This window comes from Stenella coeruleoalba (assembly GCF_951394435.1).
Source record: "Stenella coeruleoalba genome assembly, chromosome: 2".
Taxonomy (NCBI): domain Eukaryota; kingdom Metazoa; phylum Chordata; class Mammalia; order Artiodactyla; family Delphinidae; genus Stenella; species Stenella coeruleoalba.
This window is the reverse complement of record NC_137147.1, coordinates 165,353,586-165,366,171: the sequence shown is the minus strand read 5'-3', so window position 1 is coordinate 165,366,171 and position 12,586 is coordinate 165,353,586. Positions and strand designations below refer to the sequence as shown.

The 12,586-nt window shown below is 39.2% G+C and overlaps 1 protein-coding gene across 1 annotated transcript in view; it reads right to left on the bottom strand.

The window, feature by feature from the left end:
- Nucleotides 1–6,852, bottom strand: part of LOC307182394 (uncharacterized protein) — a gene marked incomplete at its 3' end in the record, with an annotated part of 88,778 nt that extends 81,926 nt beyond the window's left edge. The window contains exon 1 of the mRNA XM_079913620.1: nt 6,643–6,852. The remainder of the gene's footprint in view (nt 1–6,642) is intronic.
- Between the last annotated feature and the right edge of the window lie 5,734 nt (nt 6,853–12,586).

Genomic DNA, 12,586 nt, shown 5'->3' with positions numbered 1-12,586 from the left:
ACGGGTTTGAGCTCTGGTCCAAGAAGACCCCACATGCCATGGAGCAGCTGAGCCCGTGTGCCACAACTACTGCACCTGCACTCTAGAGCCCATAGCCACAACTACTGAGCCATGTGCCACAACTACTGAAGCCCATGTGCCTAGAGCCCATGCTCTGCAACAAGAGAAGCCACCACAATGAGAAGCCCGTGCACCACAATAAAGAGTAGACCCCGCTCGCCGCAACTAGAGAAAGCCTGCACACAGCAGCAAAGACCCAACGTAGCCAAAAATTAAAAAAAAAAAAAAAAAAAGATTCTATGTATTCTTAAAGATCCAACCAAATGTGTCTTTATTGTCTAAGCTTCTCCCCCATCAGTCAGAAATACGTAGTCTCTTCCTTTTTATATATGTATTTTCTAAGATTATATATCAAGTAGGTGATGGTGTCTCACACTCAAAGTATTACAATTACCATATTTGTGTTGTAATTTTTGCACATAGCTCAGCTTTTCCACTAGTTCCCTCCCTGGAGTTCTGACATACTTCTCTGTAAACATCACCATGTTAAATACGTCTCACATGCAGTAGGCATTTGAAAAGTTTTCATCAGCTAACTAGATGAATGAATGAATGAATAAATCTTCCTTAGCATCACCCTTGCTAATAATAGACTATCTTTCTTAAACAGCTATAAATTTTGCTCTCAACATTCCTTGAGGGAGGCAAGTAACTTGGCTTCAAAAGATGTCTATACAAAAATAAAATAGAGTTGAGATGTGAACCAAGCTATAATTAATATTAGTTACTATCAATGGTGTGTGCGCAAGTTTTTGTTTTCTTAAGTATAGTACTTAGGTAGTACGTGTGAAAGCAAGGTTTTCCTCAGATAAATTAATCCACAATTATCAAGCATCACTAGGGTAGCTACATGTGCGTACTCCTATCCCATCATTGCTAGGTGCAATTGGCAAACTTCCCTGGAACAAAATTATTAAATGATCACTACGTTTAAAATGCCAACTGAAGTCCAGGTAAAACAATACATACAAAAATGCATACAATATAAATGATACTTGACCTCCACAATCAATTCTATGAAATGCTCATGTAAGATTTACACCACTCTTAAAAGATTTCCTCTTTTTGCTCTAGCATACTGATAAAGGAAGGTCGTTACTAGCTGAGAAATTACTAGTTTCCTGTCTTAAAAGCATGGAAGTTTATCCATTGTGATAGCAACCATTTGAAAGGAGATTTTTTGAGATGCTGCTTGTGCTCTATGAGTAAAGAACCATCTGTTTGTCATCACAGCTGGTATGTTCAAATTGCCAATATGTTTCTATACATTTAAAACCCAAAGGACTTGGAGACCAATGACATGACCTGAGTTTTTAGAACAACCATGTGGGTAATGCCGCTCCCGTAGCTGCTCAGCAAAGTCTGCACACTTGTAGTGTCTACAGCATGATATTAGTTATTTGTTCAAGCAGTTGACAATTGCCAGGCACTGTGTAAGGTTTTAGATATAAAATGATGGACAAGACATGGCCCTTCAGGAACTCTCAGCCTAGGCTGAGAAACTGACATGTAAACTAGCATTTAGCGTGAGAAGGGAGCTTAACAGAGGCATGTTCCATGTGACGGAAAGACACAAAGAAGTAGCCCCATACTCTGCCAGGAAAGCCAAGAGAGAGAGATTCTTATAATACCTAATATAATGTAAATGCTACGTAAATAGTTGCTGGCGTGTGGCAAATTCAAGTTTTGCTTCCTGGAACTTTTTGGATTTTCCTTTTCTGAATATTTTCAGTTCATCACTGGTTGAATCCACGGATGCAGAACACGCAGATCCAGAGGGCTCACTGTATACCAAAATAACAAGACTGCTTTTCTCTGGGCAGTAACATTAAAAAGAATTTTCTATTGTATTTGCACTGTTTTTCCCATTTCCTACAACTGGCCTATAAAAATTTTTTTAAACAACATGGAGACAACCTAAATGTCCATCAACAGATGAATGGATAAAGAAAATGTGGTACATCTATAAAATGGAATAGTACTCAGCCATAAAAAAGAACAAAATAATGCCTTTAGCAGCAACATGGATGCAACTAGAGATTATCATGCTAAGTGAAATAAGTCAGAAAGAGAAAGACAAATACCATATGATATCACTTACATGTGGAATCTAAAATCTGCCTCAAATGAACCTATCAACAGAACAGAAACAGACTCATAGACATAAAGAACAGACTTGTGGTTGCCAAAGGTTGGCGGTGGGGGAGGGAGAGGGATAGACTGGGAGTTTGGGGTTGGTAGATGCAAACTCTTACATTTAGAATGGATAAATAACAAAGTCCTAATGTGTAACACAGGGAACTATATTCAATATCCTGTGATAAACCATAATGGAAAAAAATATAAAAAAAGAATGTCTATCTGTGTAAAACTGAGTCACTTTGCTGTACAGCAGAGATTGGCACAGCATTGTATAATAAATCAACCATACTTCATAAAATAATTGAAGGAAAACATTTTAAACAATAATCATTTTAAAGCTAATTGACTACATTCACAGTTTTCAACATCTTTCTCTGTTAGCCCACAAGCATATTTTTTTTTCCATGACCAATTGGAGTTTATTCCAGGTGTGCAAGGGTAGATCAACATTCAAAAATCAATTAAAGTAATCCGTCACATCAACAGGCTAAAAGAGAAGTCATAGAATCATATCAATAGATGAAGAACAAGCATTTGAAAAATCCAACACCCATTCCTGATTTAAAAACAGAACTATCAGCCTTCTAGGAATAGAATGGAAATTCCTCAACTTCACAATGAACACGTAATAAACCTTTCAGCTAATATCATACTTAATAGTGAGAAACTAAACCCTTCTTCCCCCCACCCCCAAAATTGGGAACAAGATAAGGATGTCCCCTCTCACCACTCTTATTCATACTAGAAATCCTAGCTTAATAAGACAAGAAAAGGAAACATACTCCTTCCCCCTTACTTACAGTTTTCTCTATTTGTTTTTATTTTTTTACTTTTCCATTTCTTTAGCTTTTTAATGACAAATAATATAAAACAGGGAAGTTAGCATAGGTGTACAACTCACTGCAAATTCATAAAATGAACAGTGTATTTCACATCTAGATCAAGAAACAAAACACTGCCAGGAACACAGAAGTTCCTCTCATGTTTCTTTTCCACAGCCCACAAGCGTATTAAGAGAAACCATAATTTAGAGAAGAAAATTAAGTGGCAATTAAAACAAACCTTACAGAGCCATGTTTTCTTTGTTTGAAACCTCAGTCAGATCATACCTCCTCAATTATTTTGAGGCGACACAATTCTTACAGTGTTTATCAAACGTTTACTTTCTAAACATTCCTCTTGATCTCTTTTGATTTTCTGCAATTCAACCCCTCTGAACAGTGAGTCTGAAAGCACACTACAGCCCTTCTCGTTCAAACTCCAGTTCAGTATTTATTAAGCGATTTGGACCTCGACAAGAGTCAGGGAAGTCAGCATCTCAGCCTCAATGATGAAATTGGTTAATTACTGGGTGAGCTAAGCTAGATCTCTATGCATTTTGCTAGTCTTGCTAATCACTGAACTTATACCATTTTGGAAAGCAGAAAAACTTGGGGTGGCACATACCTATTTGTTTACTTACTTTATTTCATTATTTATTTCTACTAAATACAAGTCAGTTAAGTTTCCAACATGATGTTGGCCATTATGAGAGAATCAAAAAATAAATTCAAAAAGAGTAAATGCATACATAGTATGCATGGTCCTTTATGTCTGTACCCGGCCACCGTACAGTGTCCATCACTCACAACCCTCTTCCTTACTTACTTCACCACAATACCCATTGTCTCTGGTTCCTGAGAACAGACTAGGTGAGAGCATGTGCTGTGTTATAAAGTACAATTTGCCTAAAAAGGAGACTGCCATCTCGCTCACTAATTTTACATTACCATCCTGTGCTTCTATTGATGTTATCACAATGCTTTGTACAGCTACTCACTGCAATTGCAAAAATACACAGATTGTTCTGTCATTAGGAGGAGTAAATGATTTTTTGAGTGACGCAAGGCAAGGAAAAATTTGATGATCATTTTCTCTGACTATAGCAAATTGTGTGTCTGTGTGTAAACAGCCGTGTGCCGTATAAATTGATGTGACGGAGCTACTTCGTTGCCCTTGTACTACTGAACTGCTGGAGACGTCTGGCTCTCCTGCAGAATGCTGGTCTAATGGCACATAAACAAAAGAGCCTATTGACATTGTTATAAAGATGCGATTCATCTCAATTTTCTCTCTTATTCCTAAATCATTGGAAAATGGATTGAGAAACAATGGCCGTTGAACTACTAGCCTAGTTGTTTGTTAAGGTTTAGTATATCTGCACATGTCAATTACAAAAAAAAGATAAAACCATCATAAAAAAACACTTTGGAAACAAAAATAGTAATTTTTTGTAGAAAAACCATTGGAGTGGAAATCAGAAATAGGGTTTCAGATGCCAATCGGTCACTTACTTAAGCACGTTCATTGGACAAGAGCCTGGGATTAGTAAATGAGACAGACCCTGTTTGAACGGAAGCTCTACCACATATATCTGTATGACCTTCAGCAAGTTACTCCCTGAGCCTCAGTTTTCTTCATCTATAAAAATGAGACCATAATAGTAACCAACTCATGAGGTCGTTGTAAATATTACATGCAATAATGCATGGGAAGCGTTTAGCATAGCATCTAGTAGATAATAACACCCAATAAATAATGGGTATCATTATTTCTCCTAAGACGTTATTTCTAGCCAGCAAATTCTTCAGCCCGATAACATAACTGTGTGCGTCCATATCTGAGGGTTCATCCAGCCATAATAGTCTATGATTGAACTAGATGATGATTACACTTTACAAAAGAACTCCTCACAAAAAAATTCAAATGACAAAAATAACATGTCAATTCATTCACAGAAATATGAACCTCTATTATAGAAATCTTATATGAGGTAAAGATCTGATACTAAGGATAGTGTGTGGGAATTAAGATCATGTTTCTCTGTTTATCTTTCCCAGTAGACTGTAAAATTTTTGGAGGCAGGGATTATATCTTATTTATCTTTGGAATCCCAGTGTTCAACTCATTGAGTGATTTAAAACAAATATATAGAGTGATTTAAAACAAATATATAAGTGAATGAATGACTTAATGATGGAAACAAGCAGCTGAAAATCTCTGCCTTTGTGGAGAATATAGTCAAGTGAGACAATGTTAAAAAAAAAAAGTGTGCTCAACATTGCTAATTACTAGAGAAATGCAAATAAGAGCTACACCTCACACTGGTCAGAACGGCCATCATCAAAAAGTCTACAAATAATAAATGCCGGAGAAGGTATGGAGGAAAAGGAACCCTCCTACACTGTTGGTGTAGTATAAATTGGTGCCGCCAGTACGGAAAACAGTTTGGAGGTTCCTTAAAAAAACTGAAAATAGAATTACCAACAATCATACTCCTGGGCATATATCTGGAAAAGATGAAAACTAATCCAAAAAGATACATGCACCCCAATGTTTATAGCGGCACTGTTTCTAGTAGCTAAGACAGGGAAACAACCTAAATGTCCATCGACGGATGAATGGATAAAGAAGATGTGGTGTATATATATATATATATATATATATATATATATCAAATGCTGCTTCTAGGTCTGGTAAAACGATGACCAAGAACTGACCATTGGGATTAGCAACATGGAGATCATCCATGACCTTGAAGAGAGACGTTTGGAGAAGTGGTGACACAAAAATTGATGGAGAGGATGCAAGAGAGAATGACTGGAGAGAAATTAGAGAGTGTATATGGGAAACTGTTTTTATTTAAAAAAATAGAGAGAAACAGTAGTAGCAATAGGGTAAGTAGTCTCTAGAGAAGGATTTTTTGTCTGCTTTGTTTTTTCTAAGATGAGAGAAATAATCACATATTTGTGTGCTCATGGGGATAATCGACTAGAAAGGGAGAATGATGATGTAGGAGAGAGGAAAATTGTTAGAACAACGCCCTAGTTTGAGAGAGGATAAGATCTAGTGGACAAAGGGAACAGTCAGCTTTAGCTAAAGATCAAGGATGGTTCCTCCATAATCCTCAGCAATGAAGATGAAGGAGAAATGGGCAAGTTTAATCATGTGGTACTTTATATTCATTCTTTTCTAATGATGAAAATAGATTGGCGGAGACTTACGGGAAGATGGCGGAAGAGTAAGACGCGGAGATCACCTTCCTCCCCACAGATACACCAGAAATACATCTACACATCGGACAACTCCTAAAGAACACCTACTGAACGCTGGCAGAAAACCTCAGACCTCCCAAAGGGCAAGAAACTCCCCCACGTACCTGGGTAGGGCAAAAGAAAAAAGAAAAAACAGAGACAAAAGGATAGGAACGGTACCTGCACCAGTGGGAGGGAGCTGTGAAGGAGGAAAGCTTTCCACACACCAGGAGCCCCTTCGCGGGCGGAGACTGCGGGTGGCGGAGGGGGGAAGCTTCGGTGTCGCGGAGGAGAGCACAGCAACAGGGGCGAGGAAGGCAAAGTGGAGGGATTCCCGCACAGAGGATCAGGGCCGACCGGCACTCACCAGTCCGAGAGGCTTGTCTGCTCCCCCGCCGGGGCGGGCGGGGCTGGGAATTGAGGCTCGGCCTTCAGTTGGAGCTCCGGGAGAGGACTGGGGCTGGCGGCGTGAACACAGCCTGCAGAGGGTTAGTGCACCACGGCTAGCCCGAGGGAGTCCGGGGAAAAGTCTGGAGCTGCCAAGGAGGCAAGAGACTTTTTCTTCCCTCTTTGTTTCCTGGAGCACGAGGAGAGGGGATTAAGAGCGCTGCTTGAAGGAGCTCCAGAGACGGGCGCGAGCCGCGGCTAAAAGCGCGGACCCCAGAGACGGGCATGAGACGCTAAGGCTGCTGCTGCCGCCACCAAGAAGCCTATGTGCGAGCACAGGTTACCATCCACACTCCCTTCCGGGGAGCCTGTGCAGCCCGCCACTGCCAGGGTCCCAAAATCCAGGGACAACTTTCCCGGGAGAACGCACGGCGCGCTTCCGGTTGGTGCAACGTCATGCCGGCCTCTCCCGCCGCAGGCCCGCCCCGCCTCCGTGCCCCTCCCTCCCCCCCGGCCTGAGTGAGGCAGAGGCCCTGAATCAGCGGCTCGTTTAACCCCGTCCTCTCTGAGCGAAGAACAGACGCCCTCCGGCGACCTTCACGCAGAGGCGGAGCCAAATCCAAAACTGAGCACCTGGGAGCTGTGAGAACAAAGAAGAGAAAGGAAAATCTCTCAGCAGCCTCAGGAGCAGCGGATTAAAGCTCCACAATCAACTTGATGCACCCTGCATCTGTGAACCATCCCAAATTAAGGAGGTGGACTTTGAGAGCAAGATTTATGCTGTATAGCTTTGCTTCCACCATTTGTCCTAGGGTTCTATCCATCCGATTTTCTTTTTCTTAATTATTTTTTTATTTTAATAATGTTATTATATTTTATCTTACTTTATTTTATTTTACCTTATCTTCTTTCTTTCTTTCTTTTTTTCCTTCCTTCCCTCCTTCCTTCCTTCCTCCCTCACTCCCTCCTTTCTTTCTTTCTTTCTACTTATACTAATTCTTCCTTTCTACTTTTTCTGCCTTTTATCCTGAGCCGTGTGGATGAAAGGCTCTTGGTGCTGCAGCCAGGAGTCAGTGCTGTGCCTCTGAGGTGGGAGAGCCAACTTCAGGACACTGGTCCACAAGAGACCTCCCAGCTCCGCATAATATCAAACGGCGAAAATCTCCCAGAGATCTCCATCTCAACATCAGCACCCAGCTTCACTCAATGACCAGCAAGCTACAGTGCTGGACATCCTATGCCAAACAACTAGCAAGACAGGAACACAACCCCACCCATTAGCCCAGAGGCTGCCTAAAATCATAATAAGTCCACAGACACCCCAAAACACACCACCAGACATGGACCTGCCTACCAGAAAGACAATATCCAGCCTCATCCACCAGAACACAGGCACTAGTCCCCTCCACCAGGAAGCCTACACAACCCACTGAACCAACCTTAGCCACTGGGGACAGACACCAAAAACAACAAGAACTACGAGCCTGCAGCCTGCAAAAAGGAGACCCCAAACACAGTAAGATAAGCAAAATGAAAAGACAGAAAAACACACAGCAGATGAAGGAGCAAGATAAAAACCCACCAGACCTAACAAATGAAGAGGAAATCGGCAGTCTACCTTAAAAAGAATTCAGAATAATGATAGTAAAGATCCAAAATCTTGGAAATAGAATGGACAAAAGGCAAAAAACATTTAACAAGGACCTAGAAGAACTAAAGATGAAACAAACAACGATGAACAACACAATAAATGAAATTAAAAATACTCTAGGTGGGATCAATAGCAGAATAACTGAGGCAGAAGAACGGATAAGTGACCTGGAAGATAAAATCGTGGAAATAACTACTGCAGAGCAGAATAAAGAAAAAAGAATTAAAAGAACTGAGGACAGTCTCAGAGACCTCTGGGACAACATTAAATGCACCAACATTCGAATTATAGGGGTCCCAGAAGAAGAAGAGAAAAAGAAAGGGACTGAGAAGATATTTGAAGAGATTATAGTTGACAACTTCCCTAATATGGGAAAGGAAATAGTCAATCAAGTCCAGGAAGCACAGAGAGTCCCATACAGGATAAATCCAAGGAGAAATATGCCACAACACATATTAATCAAACTGTCAAATATTAAATACAAAGAAAACATATTAAAAGCAGCAAGGGAAAAATAACACACAAGAGAATCCCCATAAGGTTAACAGCTGATCTTTCAGCAGAAACTCTGCAAGCCAGAAAGGACTGGCAGGACATATTTAAAGTGAGGAAGGAGAAAAACCTGCAACCAAGATTACTCTACCCAGCAAGGATCTCATTCAGATTTGATGGAGAAAGTAAAACCTTTACAGACAAGCAAAAGCTGACAGAGTTCAGCACCACCAAACTAGCTTTACAACAACTGCTAAAGGAACTTCTCTAGGCAAGAAGCACAAGAGAAGGAAAAGGCCTACAATAACGAACCCAGAACAATTAAGAAAATGGGAATAGGAACATACATATCAATAATTACCTTAAATGTAAATGGACTAAATGCTCCCACCAAAAGACACAGACTGGCTGAATGGATACAAAAACAAGACCCATATATTTGCTGTCTACAAGACACCCAGTTCAGACCTAGACACATATAGACTGAAACTAAGAGGATGGAAAAAGATATTTCATGCCAATGGAAACCAAAAGAAAGCTGGAGTAGCAATTCTCATATCAGACAAAACAGACTTTAAAATAAAGACTATTAGAAGAGACAAAGAAGGACACTACATAATGATCAAGGGATCGATCCAAGAAGAAGATATAAAAATTATAAATATTTATGCACCCACATAGGAGCACCTCGGTACATAAGGCAAATACTAACAGCCATAAAACGGGAAATAGACAGCAACACATTCATAGTAGGGGACTTTAACACCCCACTTCACCAATGGACAGATCATCCAAAATGAAAATAAATAAGGAAACACAAGCTTTAAATGATACATTAAACAAGATGGACTTAATTGATATTTATAGGACATTCCATCCAAAAACAACAGAATACACAGTTTTCTCAAGTGCTCATGGAACATTCTACAGGATAGATCATATCTTGGGTCACAAGTCAAGCCTTGGTAAATTTAAGAAAATTGAAATTCTTTCAAGTATCTTTTCTGACCACAACGCTATGAGACTAGATATCAATTACAGGAAAAGATCTGTAAAAATAAAAAACACATGGAGGCTAAACAATACACTACTAAATAACGAAGTGATCACTGAAGAAATCAAAGAGGAAATTAAAAAATACCTAGAAACAAATGACAATGGAGAAACGAGGACCCAAAATCTATGGGATGCAGCAAAAGCAGTTCTAAGAGGGAAGTTTATAGTAATAAAATCCTACCTTAAGAAATAGGAAACATCTCAAATAAACAACCTAACCTTGCACCTAAAGCAATTAGAGAAAGAAGAACAAAAAACCCCCAAAGTTATCAGAAGGAAAGAAATCATAAAAAATCAGATCAGAAATAAATGAAAAATAAATGAAGGAAATGATAGCAAAGAACAATAAAACTAAAAGCTGGTTCTTTGAGAAGATAAACAAAATTAATAAACCATTAGCCAGACTCATCGAGGAAAAAAGAGAGAAGACTCAAATCAATAGAATTAGAAATGAAAAAGTAGAAGTAACAACTGACACTGCAGAAATACAAAAGATCATGAGGGATTACTACAAGCAACTCTATGCCAATAAAATGGACAACCTGGAAGAAATGGACAAATTCTTAGAAATGCACAACCTGCCAAGACTGAACCAGGAAGAAATAGAAAATATGAACAGACCAATCACAAACAGTGAAATTGAAACTGTGATTAAAAATCTTCCAACAAACAGAAGCCCAGGACCAGACGGCTTCACAGGCGAATTCTATCAAACATTTAGAGAAGAGCTAACACCTATCCTTCTCAAACTTTTCCAAAATATAGCAGAGGGAGGAACACTCCCAAACTCATTCTACGAGTCCACCAAACCTTGATACCAAAACCAGACAAGGATGTCACAAAGAAAGAAAACTACAGGCCAATATCACTGATGAACATAGATGCAAAAATCCTCAGCAAAATGCTAGCAAACAGAATCCAACAGCACATTAAAAGGATCATACACCATGATCAAGTGAGGTTTATTCCAGGAATTGAAGGGTTCTTCAATATACGCAAAACAATCAATGTGATAAATCATATTACCAAATTGAAGGAGAAAAACCATAGGATCATCTCAATAGATGCAGAGAAAGCTTTTGACAAAATTCAACACCCATTTATGATAAAAACCCCGCAGAAAGTAGGCATAGAGGGAAATTTCCTCAACATAATAAAGGCCATATATGACCCACAGCCAACATCATCCTCAATGGTGAAAAACTGTAAGCAGTTCCACTAAGATCAGGAACAAGACAAGGTTGCCCACTCTCACCACTCTTATTCAACATAATTTTGCAAGTTTTAGCCACACTCAGAGAAGAAAAGGAAATTAAAGGGATCCAAATGGGAAAAGAAGAAGTAAAGCTGTCACTGTTTGCAGATGACATGATACTATACATAGAGAATCCTAAAGGTACTACCAGAAAAATACTAGAGTTAATCACTGAATTTGGTAAAGTAGCAGGGTACAAAATTAATGCACAGAAATCTCTGGCATTCCTATACATTAATGATGAAAAACCTGAAAGTGAAATTAAGAAAACACTCCCATTTACCACTGCAACAAAAAGAATAAAATATCTAGGAATAAACCTACCTAAGGATATAAAAGACCTGTATGCAGAAAATTATAAGATACTGGTGAAAGAAATCAAAGATGATACAAATAGATGGAGAGATATACCATGTTCTTGGATTGGAAGAATCAACATTGTGAAAATGACTCTACTACCCAAAGCAATCTACAGGTTCAATGCAATCCCTATCAAACTACCACTGGTATTTTTCACAGAACTAGAACAAAAAAAATCACAATTTGTATGGAAACACAAAATATCCCGAATAGCGAAAGCAATCTTGAGAACGAAAAATGGAGCTGGAGGAATCAGGCTCCCTGACTTCAGACTATATTACAAAGCTACAGTAATCAAGACAGTATTGTACTGGCACAAAACTAGAAAGATAGATCAATGGAACAGGATAGAAAGCCCAGAGATAAAGCCACGCACATATGGTCACTTTATCTTTGATAAAGGAGACAGAAATATACAGTAGAGAAAGGACAGCCTCTTCAATAAGTGGTGCTGGGAAAACTGGACAGGTACATGTAAGAGATTAGATCACTCCCTAACACCATACACAAAAATAAGCTCAAAATGGATTAAAGACCTAAATGTAAGGCCAGAAACTATCGAACTCTTAGAGGAAAACATAGGCAGGACACTCTATGACATAAATCACAGCAAGATCCTTTTGGACCCACCTCCTAGAGAAATGGAAATAAAAACAAAAATAAACAAATGGGACCTAATGAAACTTCAAAGCTTTTGCACAGCAAAGGAAACCATAAACAAGACCAAAAGACAACCCTCAGAATGGGAGAAAATATTTGCAAATGAAGCAACCGACGAAGGATTAATCTCCAAAATTTACAAACAGCTCATGCAGCTCAATACCAAAAAAACAAACAACCCAATCCAAAAATGGGCAGAAGACCTAAATAGACATTTCTCCAAAGAAGATATACAGACTGCCAAAAAACACAGAAAGAATGCTCAACCTCATTAATCATTCGAGAAATGCAAATCAAAACTACAATGAGATATCATCTCACACTGGTCAGAATGGCCATCATCAAAAAATCTAGAAACAATAAATGCTGGAGAGGGTGTGGAGAAAAGGGAACCCTCTTGCACTGTTGGTGGGAATGTAAATTGATACAGCCACTATGGAGAACAGTATG